Source organism: Ahaetulla prasina, chromosome 14 (assembly GCF_028640845.1).
Source record: "Ahaetulla prasina isolate Xishuangbanna chromosome 14, ASM2864084v1, whole genome shotgun sequence".
Classification (NCBI taxonomy): Eukaryota; Metazoa; Chordata; class Lepidosauria; order Squamata; family Colubridae; genus Ahaetulla; species Ahaetulla prasina.
The window spans coordinates 17,934,053-17,942,833 of record NC_080552.1 but is presented as its reverse complement, the minus strand read 5'-3'; the positions used below and the strand labels follow the sequence as shown (position 1 = coordinate 17,942,833).

Sequence of the window (8,781 nt, the reverse complement as noted above, 5' to 3'; positions counted from 1 at the left end):
ATCAGATCCAGCTGAAGAGAATTCAAAGTGGGAGGATCCTCGCTTCCGGAGATCTGAGAGGCGACGCCAGCAGAAGGAAGGGAGGGGCAGGCCTGGATAAATGCTGAGTCATGGAGCCACACCCCACAGCCTATATAAAGGACCTGCTTGTGGCATTCCAACTTTGAGTCAAGCAAAGTCTAATCTAGTTTGCTGAAGTCACAACTTGGACTCCTGCCTGCCCTGAGAAACCTGGAAGGAATTTGGCAAAGCTGCAGAGGCTTCGTGGCCACGCCTGATACGGACTTCCTAGACGCAGTCGTCGGATGGGGAGTGGGACACGACAGCATGTGATTGTGATATCAGAATATCAAAATTAATAAATTGGGCTGGGCTAGAAGACCTTCAAGGTCCCTTCCAACTCTGATGTTCCGTTGCTCTCATCTTGGAGAGTTGGAACAGCAGAGCCGTTCCCTTCCCTTCGTTTGTCTATGCTACCCATCCGGCACCTTGCCGAGGAAATGCGGTGCTACCATTATGACTTCCCTTTTTATGGCCTTCAGATCTCTTGGTCTTGCCCACTTCGAAATGCACAATCTTGCTTGAGGAACATTTGGAGCCAACTTGGATGATGCTGGCGTCAGTGGCTTCGGTACTTGCTTCGTCACTACTGGTGCTTCTAGTATGAACGGACTAGAGGTTGAAAAGAGAACATAGTATGAATAGAAAAAGGAAGCAAAGGCATCTCATGTTGTGGTCCGCCAGCAGCCTGCGGATCTGGCAGTGGAATCGGACAGTGAGGAGGCTGGGGAGGACAATGGGCCAGTCCTGGAGTCTGGGGAAGGCCCGGACGAGGGCTCTGTGTCAGAGGCAGAGATGGAGTCAGGGCCATCTGGGAGCGATGCGTGGACTCCAGAGCCTCCAGAGGGGGACAGCAGAGAGGCAGAGGAACAGGAGGAGCCTGTTCCTGGTGCACGCATGCAAAGAGCTGCCAGAAGGCAAGAGCAGCTGAAACAGAAAGGACGACTCGGGAGTAAGGCCAGGAGATGACTGGCTACTCCCATAAGGCTTAAAAGAGCAGCAACGAGCCTTTGGGTTTTTTGTGGAAAAGCAACATTGAATTCCAGTGCATCTTGTCAGCGTCTCTTGAACTTTGTAGGGTTTTGCCGAGAAAAGCCTTTGGCAGGTTGTCAAAGACATCAAAGGCTGGCGATAAGACTGAAGGACTGTTTATGAAGAATTTGTTTTGGACTAAGCTGAGAATGAATTACTTCTCAGCTGTTCTAATAAAATAAGTTTGTTCAGGACTGAATTGTGTTTGGTAATCACTACTTGGGCCTCCGTCACAACACCTCATTTTCCTCTCCTGTCCCCAAAATCTGGCCAGGACTAGGCCAAACAGCGCCTCTCAGCAACCATCTTGGAGAAACACACATCTCATTAATCACAATTTGGCATATTGTCAATAGTTGCATTCCCACAAGACAGTTACTGACTGGTTTCCCACAATGCACTTTAAAGCTGGGGCGTCCAACCTTGGCAACTTTCAGACTTGTGGGCTTCCTCTTCCAGAATTCCCCGGCGAGCATGGAATTCTGGGAGCTGAAGTCCACAAGTTTTAAAGTTGCCAGGGTTGGACACCCCTGCGCGAAAGCTTAAAACCAACCGCATAGAATCTGCTCGACCCACTTAAGCCATGAGAAACTTTATCCGAGGCTACCACTACCTAAATGTATTTGGTCTCTTCCTGATTTAGTTGCGTGAGGACATTCAAGGAACCAGAGCTGGACTAACCTGAGGAGAAGCCATTTCGGGAGGCAAAGAGGCAGCTTCACTCTTCTCAGGCAACTCATCTGGTCTGTAAGAAGCGGTGACTGCTTTGGCCACCTCTTCGGCCTGCTGCTTCAACATCTCGTCGGTGACATAAAGAAGGGCACAGTCTACCAGAGCTTCAAAGAACTCAAGGAAGACAAGCTGGAAGAGAAACCAAAGAAGACAAGAAATGTTCTGCTGTAGAATAGAATAGAATAGAATAGAATAGAATAGAATAGAATAGAATAGAATAGAATAGAATAGAATAGAATAGAATAGAATAGAGAGTAAAATGTAGAATAGCATAGGATAGGAATAGGAATAGGAATAGGAATAGGAATAGAATAGAATAGAATAGAATAGAATAGAATAGAATAGAATAGAATAGAATAGAATAGAATAGAATAGAATGTAAAATTAGAAGAGAAGAGAGGGGAGGGGAGGGGAGGGGAGGAGAGGAATAGAGAAGAGAAGAGAAGAGAAGAGAAGAGAAGAGAAGAGAAGAGAAGAGAAGAGAAGAGAAGAGAAGAGAACAGAACAGAACAGAACAGAACAGAACAGAACAGAACAGAATTCTTTATTGGCCAAGTGTGATTGGACACACAAGGAATTTGTCTTTGATGCATACGCTCTCAGTGAAAGATTCAAGGATGAGATACTGGCAGGGACTCAAATCTGAGGACCAGGCTGAGCTTCCACAGCTGAAAGAGACCCCCAAAATGCAAATGGGCTTAAGACGATCGAGGGTCTTCTTCAAATCAAACATGCAAAAACTTCTCCTGAGTTACCCAAACCCCCATCACTTTCTCTACTAAGTGACCTTGGTAAGGGGAAACCCCCCCTCCAGACCCTGGAAACTACAGGCCAATCAGCCTAACATCAATACCTGGAAAATAACTGGAAAAGTTAATGGGGAAACAAACCAGATCTGCAAACATCTAGAAACAAATAGTTATAACTAGAAGCCAGCACGGGTTTGTGAAAAGCAGAACGTGCCAAACCAATCTCATCCCATTCTTTACGAATTACTAGACCAGCAATATGTTGTGGACATAATAAGGCTGAAGACTTCAGTTGGACTAGAAGATCTCCAAGGTCCCTTCCAGCTCTCTTCTGCTCTAAACCTTTTTCTTGAAATTTGTTTTGCTGCTGCTAAAATGTCCGTCACAAACTCTCTTTAAGTTCATACCTCATGCTCCAAATTAACAGTCTCTGCATCCAAGACAAAAGGATTGTCTTTGGCCAGAATGTTCACAACCTTCGTAGCTGTTAGTTGTTTGCTGATGAGTCTTAAATCCTGAAGACAGAAAAACAACAAAGAAAGAGGGTTAGTTTTAGCCATTGTTGTGTTAAGAATCGCATTTCGGTGACTGATTTATGGGCCGCCATGTTGGTTGCCACTGCTTAGCAGTGACATAGATTTCTAGGACAAGCTATTGCCAATTCTGGCCTTTCAGGTCTTCCAATATTATTTCTTTAGCCTTTCGGTTGCATGTGACCTTTAAGCTTATTTATTTGAGATATTATTTTTTCTTCATGGGATTGGGGTTTTAATACGGTGCGAAGCTGCCTGTGATTGTGTGGACACAATGATTGCAATTGTTTGCCCACTTAACTAAAAGTAAAAATCTAAGTCATTGCTAAAAGTTGACACAAACCTGGTGGCACACAAATCAATCATCAAAATATGATTCTAACTAACAGAATAACAAGAGTTGGCAGGGACCTTGGAGGTCTTCTAGTCCAACCCCCTGCTCAAGCAGGACACCCAATACCATTTCAGACAAATGGCTGTCTAATCTCTTCTTAAAAACCTTCAGTGTTGGGAGCACCCACAACATTCCACTGATTAATTAATTAATTAATTTATTTATTTATTATTCGTATTTATATACCGCCCTATCTCCCGAAGGACTCAGGGCGGTTCACAGGCAAATAAAAACACATAAATACAGAATTAAAATAACAATTAAAAAACTTATTCTAAAAGGCCGAATGTTTAAAAACAATATAAAAAATAAAACCCATTTAAAACCCATTCAAAACCAATAAATTTAAAATCTAATCCAGTCCTGCGCAAATGAATAAGTGTGTTTTAAGCTCGCGACGGAAGGTTCGGAGGTCCGGAAGTTGGCGAAGTCCTGGGGGTAGTTCGTTCCAGAGGGTGGGAGCCCCCACAGAGAAGGCCCTTCCCCTGGGCATCGCCAGACGACACTGCCTCGCTGACGGCACCCTGAGGAGTCCCTCTCTGTGAGAGCGCACGGGTTGGTGAGAGGTATTCGGTAGCAGTAGGCGGTCCCGTAAATAGCCCGGCCCTATGCCATGGAGCGCTTTAAAGGTGGTTACCAAGACCTTGAAGCGCACCCGGAATTGCTAACAGCTTTGTCTGTGGAGATTCTCCGTCATCCAGGTCATGGTTGCCCCAAAGGTGCCTTTTTTTCAAGAGGCAACTGGACTTTCTGGTTTTTCTTTGAAGATGTTTCGCTTCTCATTCGCTTCTTCAGCTCTGATTGGATGGTGGAGAACAGAAGGACACAGATAAACTTCCAAGTGGTCTCAATGGCTCTCAAAAATGAATGCAAATGACCAGCTGTTTGCGAGGAATATAAATCCTTCCATTCCCCACCATCCAGTCAGAGCTGAAGAAGCTCCTTGGATGAGAAGCGAAACGTCTTCAAAGAAAAAAACAAAGTCCGGTTGCTTCTTGTAAAAAGCACCTTTGCGATGTTAATAACCTTGATATTACAAATGGAGGCAAATGAATACATGCCCCAGGAGAATGCCGCAAGATCAAATCTGGGCCGGTCACTGGATCCCTGTGACCGACTCAGACTGGATCGTGAGACCTTGATATTCCATAAATTCAGTTTGGACAAGGTTAAATTTCTGAGAGTTAAGATTACTTCCAGCATCCAAATGAAGTGTCTCATCTTCATTGTAGGTTCGTAAGGAGGTAGGGTGCTTGGTCTACAGAACGCCTGGAAAACCTCCCAGCACTTATCGATGTAACTGAGCGCGTAGACGGCTTGCTGTCGGTCGCTGAACAAAACGCCTGGGAAGGTGAGGAGAAGGTGAGATGGTTAACATAGCACTCGTGTCTGAAGAAGACGACGCTTCTGGGTTGAAAGGAGTAGCTGGTGACATCACTTTCGCCCCGGGAATACCCAGTTGGGGGCACCTTTTATGACTCCGGCAGGAGCTGGAGCGAAGGACAGGAGCTCAACCCTGCCCGAAGGCAGCACTTGGGACTCGAACGCGGGTTTGCTAACCCGCGCTCTAGAATCTTAACCATGTGAGCCGTTGTGCTCCTTAGCTGGTTAGTACAGGGATATTAACTGGTTGGACAACATAGGAGAGGAAAGTGGAGAAGGTCAGAAAACCCACCAGCAGGGGTGAAATGCTACCGGTTCGCACCAGTTCAGGTGAACTGGTAGTAAAAAATAGTTACCGGTTGGTCCGAACCGGTATTTCTGATGATCAGCTGTGCCATGCAATTTAGATTCGCTAGAAAGCAGGAAATCTTACTTTCTAGCTAATCTAAATTGTGCGGCACAGTTGTCCCCCGTCCACCCCCACCCCCCCGCTGTTCTACTTACCTTCAAAAGGCTCCATTTTCTGTGCGAAGGGTGCATTTGATGCGCACCGCGCATGCAGTGAACCAGTGGCAACCTGCGGAGGATTTCAGCACTGGCCACCAGCCATGCCAAAATTGGCCCTACCTTTGATACAGCAGGCGTAGGGACAAATATTCTTGACCATCAGCTTGGAGAAGCACTTGAACAGGCGTGGACTGGTGTCACTAGGGTCAGAGAAGACCACCGTTATAAGGTTGCTATTGGAAAAGTCGACAAAAACAGGTTCAAAAATTTGGTGGAAGGGAAATCAAGTTCAGTTCGGTTTACACCTGGGAGGCTATCCCGGTTACGTTAAGTGGCGAGATGCATTCAGGGCAGTGGTGGGTTTCAAATTTTTTTTACTACCGGTTCTGTTGGGCAACGGCTTGGTGGGCGTGGCATGGCTTGGTGGGTTGACAGGGGAAGGTTACTGCAAAATCCTCATTTCCTCCCGATCAGCTGGGACTCGGGAGGCAAAGAATAGATGGGGGCGGGGCCAGTCAGAATTTTTACTACCGGTTCTGTGGGTGTAGCTTGGTGGGTGTGGTGTGACTTGGTGGGCGTGGCTTGGTGGGCATGGCTTGGTGGGCATGGGGGCAGGATACTGTAAAATCTCCATTCCCATCCCACTCCGGGGGGAAGAATACTATAAAATCTCCATTCCCACCCCACTCCGGGGGAAGGATACTGCAAAAATCCTCATTTCCTCCTGATCAGCTCGGACTCGGGAGGCAAAGAATAGATGGGGGCGGGGCCAGTCAGAATTTTTACTACCGTTTCTGTCGGTGTGGCTTGGTGGGCGTGGCATGGCTTGGTGGGTTGACGGGAAGGTTACTGCAAAATCCTCATTTCCTCCCAATCAGCTGGGACTCGGGAGCAAAGAATAGATGGGTGGCGGGGCCAGTCAGAATTTTTACTACCGGTTCTCAGGACTACTCAAAATTTCCACTACCGGTTCTCCAGAACTGGTCAGAACCTGCTGGAACCCACCTCTGATTCAGGGGTCAACCCAACCTGGTCCTTTCCATAACTCAGCTTGGTCCAAAACCTAATTCTGGGAGTTTGGTTCCAAGTGGGTTGAGTTGAGGGAAGGCTGGGCCAGATTCAAAAGTGTAAAACCATAGCTTTAACGAAATAAAAAGCCACTTCAGATAAATTGGATAGTGCTAGAATAATAATAATAATAATAATAATAATAATAATAATAATAATAATAATAATAATAATAATAATAATAATAATAATAATAACAACAGAAAACCTGCCCTGATAATTAACTGCAGATGTTAAATGTCACCCCTAGAAGATACATCTCCTACACATTAGCAGGGATGCTGTTTTCAAGAGGACAAAGCGGTTCACCATGTCAAAAGCAAAGAATGATTTATGCTCGGGTGCAGTGATGCCAACTTACATTATTAATCAGGTCAGCTCGGGATTAAACTGGTGATAATAGCCCTGATTCACTTAAATCAGTGGCAATGAACTTGTGGCCTTAACGTGATAAAAAGCAACAATTGCCTACATTTCTCATCTGTGGCTCCTGCTGCGATTGAGGTTATCTGCATTTATCAAAGAAGCAAGCAAGAGGTTTGACCGTACAAACCGATTTCTCCAGGTGTAAAAATCTCCGTAACTTGGACTAAGTTCCTTTTAAACCCGTCTAAACTGGAGGCACGTCTAGAAACCGCGGTGTGGCTCAGGCTGTAAGATAGCCTGTTATTAAACACAGCTGCCTGCAATTACTGCAGGCTCGAGTCCCACCAGGCCCAAGGCTGACTCAGCCTTCCATCCTTTATAAGGTAGGTAAAATGAGGACCCAGATTGTTGGGGGGGCAATAAGTTGACTTTGTATATAAATATACAACTAGGATGAGACTATTGCCTTACACACTGTAAGCCGCCCTGAGTCTTTGGAGAAAGGCGGGATATAAATGTAAAAAAATTAAATTAAATTAAATTAAATTAAATTAAACTCCAGACCGATGTGCCTAGCAGTGGGATAGACTCCGTCTAAACTGGAGGCACGTCTAGAAACTCCAGACCGATGTGCCTAGCAATCGGATAGACTCAACGGCGTTAGCAGCTCATCAACTGCACTCTACTTACTCAAAATCCTTGTGATAAATGTGGAAAGACAGGTAAATCAGGTAGGTTAAAAACATCCTAAGGAGCAAAGTCTCATATGGAGAATGAATCTCTTCCAGTAATGTTTTATCTGAAAAACACAAACACCATCGTGCACAGATACAGAGGAAGTTGTCTGTCTGTCTATCTATCTCTGTATCTATCGGCTATCTGTCTATGTAGCTAGCTAGCTTCTATTTATTATCTATCTATCTACCTACCTATCTATCTGTATCTATCATCTGTCTGTTTATGTAGCTAGCTAGCGCCTATCTATCAGTATCTATCTATCAGTTTCTATCTATCTATCTATCTATCTATCTATCTATCTATCTATCTATCTATCATCTTTCACAGAAATATAATACACAAAGAAGAGAAAGAAAAAAGGAAAGAAAGAAAGAGAAAGGAAGAGAAAGGAAGGAAAGGAAAGGAATAAGAAAAGGAGAAAGAGAAGAAGGGGCCTCTGTGGCTCAGACTGGTAAGACAGTCTGTTATTAACAGCAACTGCCTGCAATTACTGCAGGTTCAAGCCCCACCAGGCCCAAGGTTGACTCAGCCTTCCATCTTTATAAGGTAGGTAAAATGAGGACCCGGATTGTTGGGGGCAATAAAGTTGACTTTGTATATAATATACAAATGGATGAAGACTATTGCTTAACATAGTGTAAGCCGCCCTGAGTCTTCGGAGAACGGTGGGATATAAATGCAAATTTAAAAAAAAAAAAAGAACTGGAAATAAATATGGAGGGAGGAGGAATAGAAAGAAAACATGGAAGGAAATGAAATAAAGGAAGAAGGAAAGGAGAAGAAAGGAATAAGAAAAGGCAAAGGAGGAGAAGTAGAAGTGAATGGAGAAGGGGTGGAAGGAAAATAGGGAAGGAAGAAAAAAAAAGGAGAAATTGAAAGGGAAGTTGAAGGGTGGAGAAAGGAATAAGGAGGAAGAGAAGGAGATGTAGATAAGGATGGAAAAGAGGTAGAATGAAAACATAGAAGGAAAAAAAAGAAAGGAAAAGAAAAGAAAAACAATTCAAATCTAATTTTGAACCAAATAAGGTGGGGGGGGGACTGTCCCTGGAAGCACTGCAATACCAGGTCAATGCGTGGAGTGGATGGAGCAAGCCCCTAGTCCATCTCCCAGTTCTAAAAACCCATTTAATACGCAGTCCTCAGATAGAGGACATATCAGATATAAAACTGATAAGAACAGATACTACACTTGATCTTAGCCAAAAGGCCGAGAAGCGAT

General features: G+C 44.6%; 1 non-coding gene across 1 annotated transcript; it reads right to left on the bottom strand.

Annotated features, from left to right (window-relative positions):
* Window positions 1-8,590: 8,590 nt before the first annotated feature.
* LOC131185452 (U2 spliceosomal RNA) lies at window positions 8,591-8,781 on the bottom strand. The gene has a single exon (XR_009152157.1). It is a non-coding gene; the product is annotated as a U2 spliceosomal RNA (small nuclear RNA).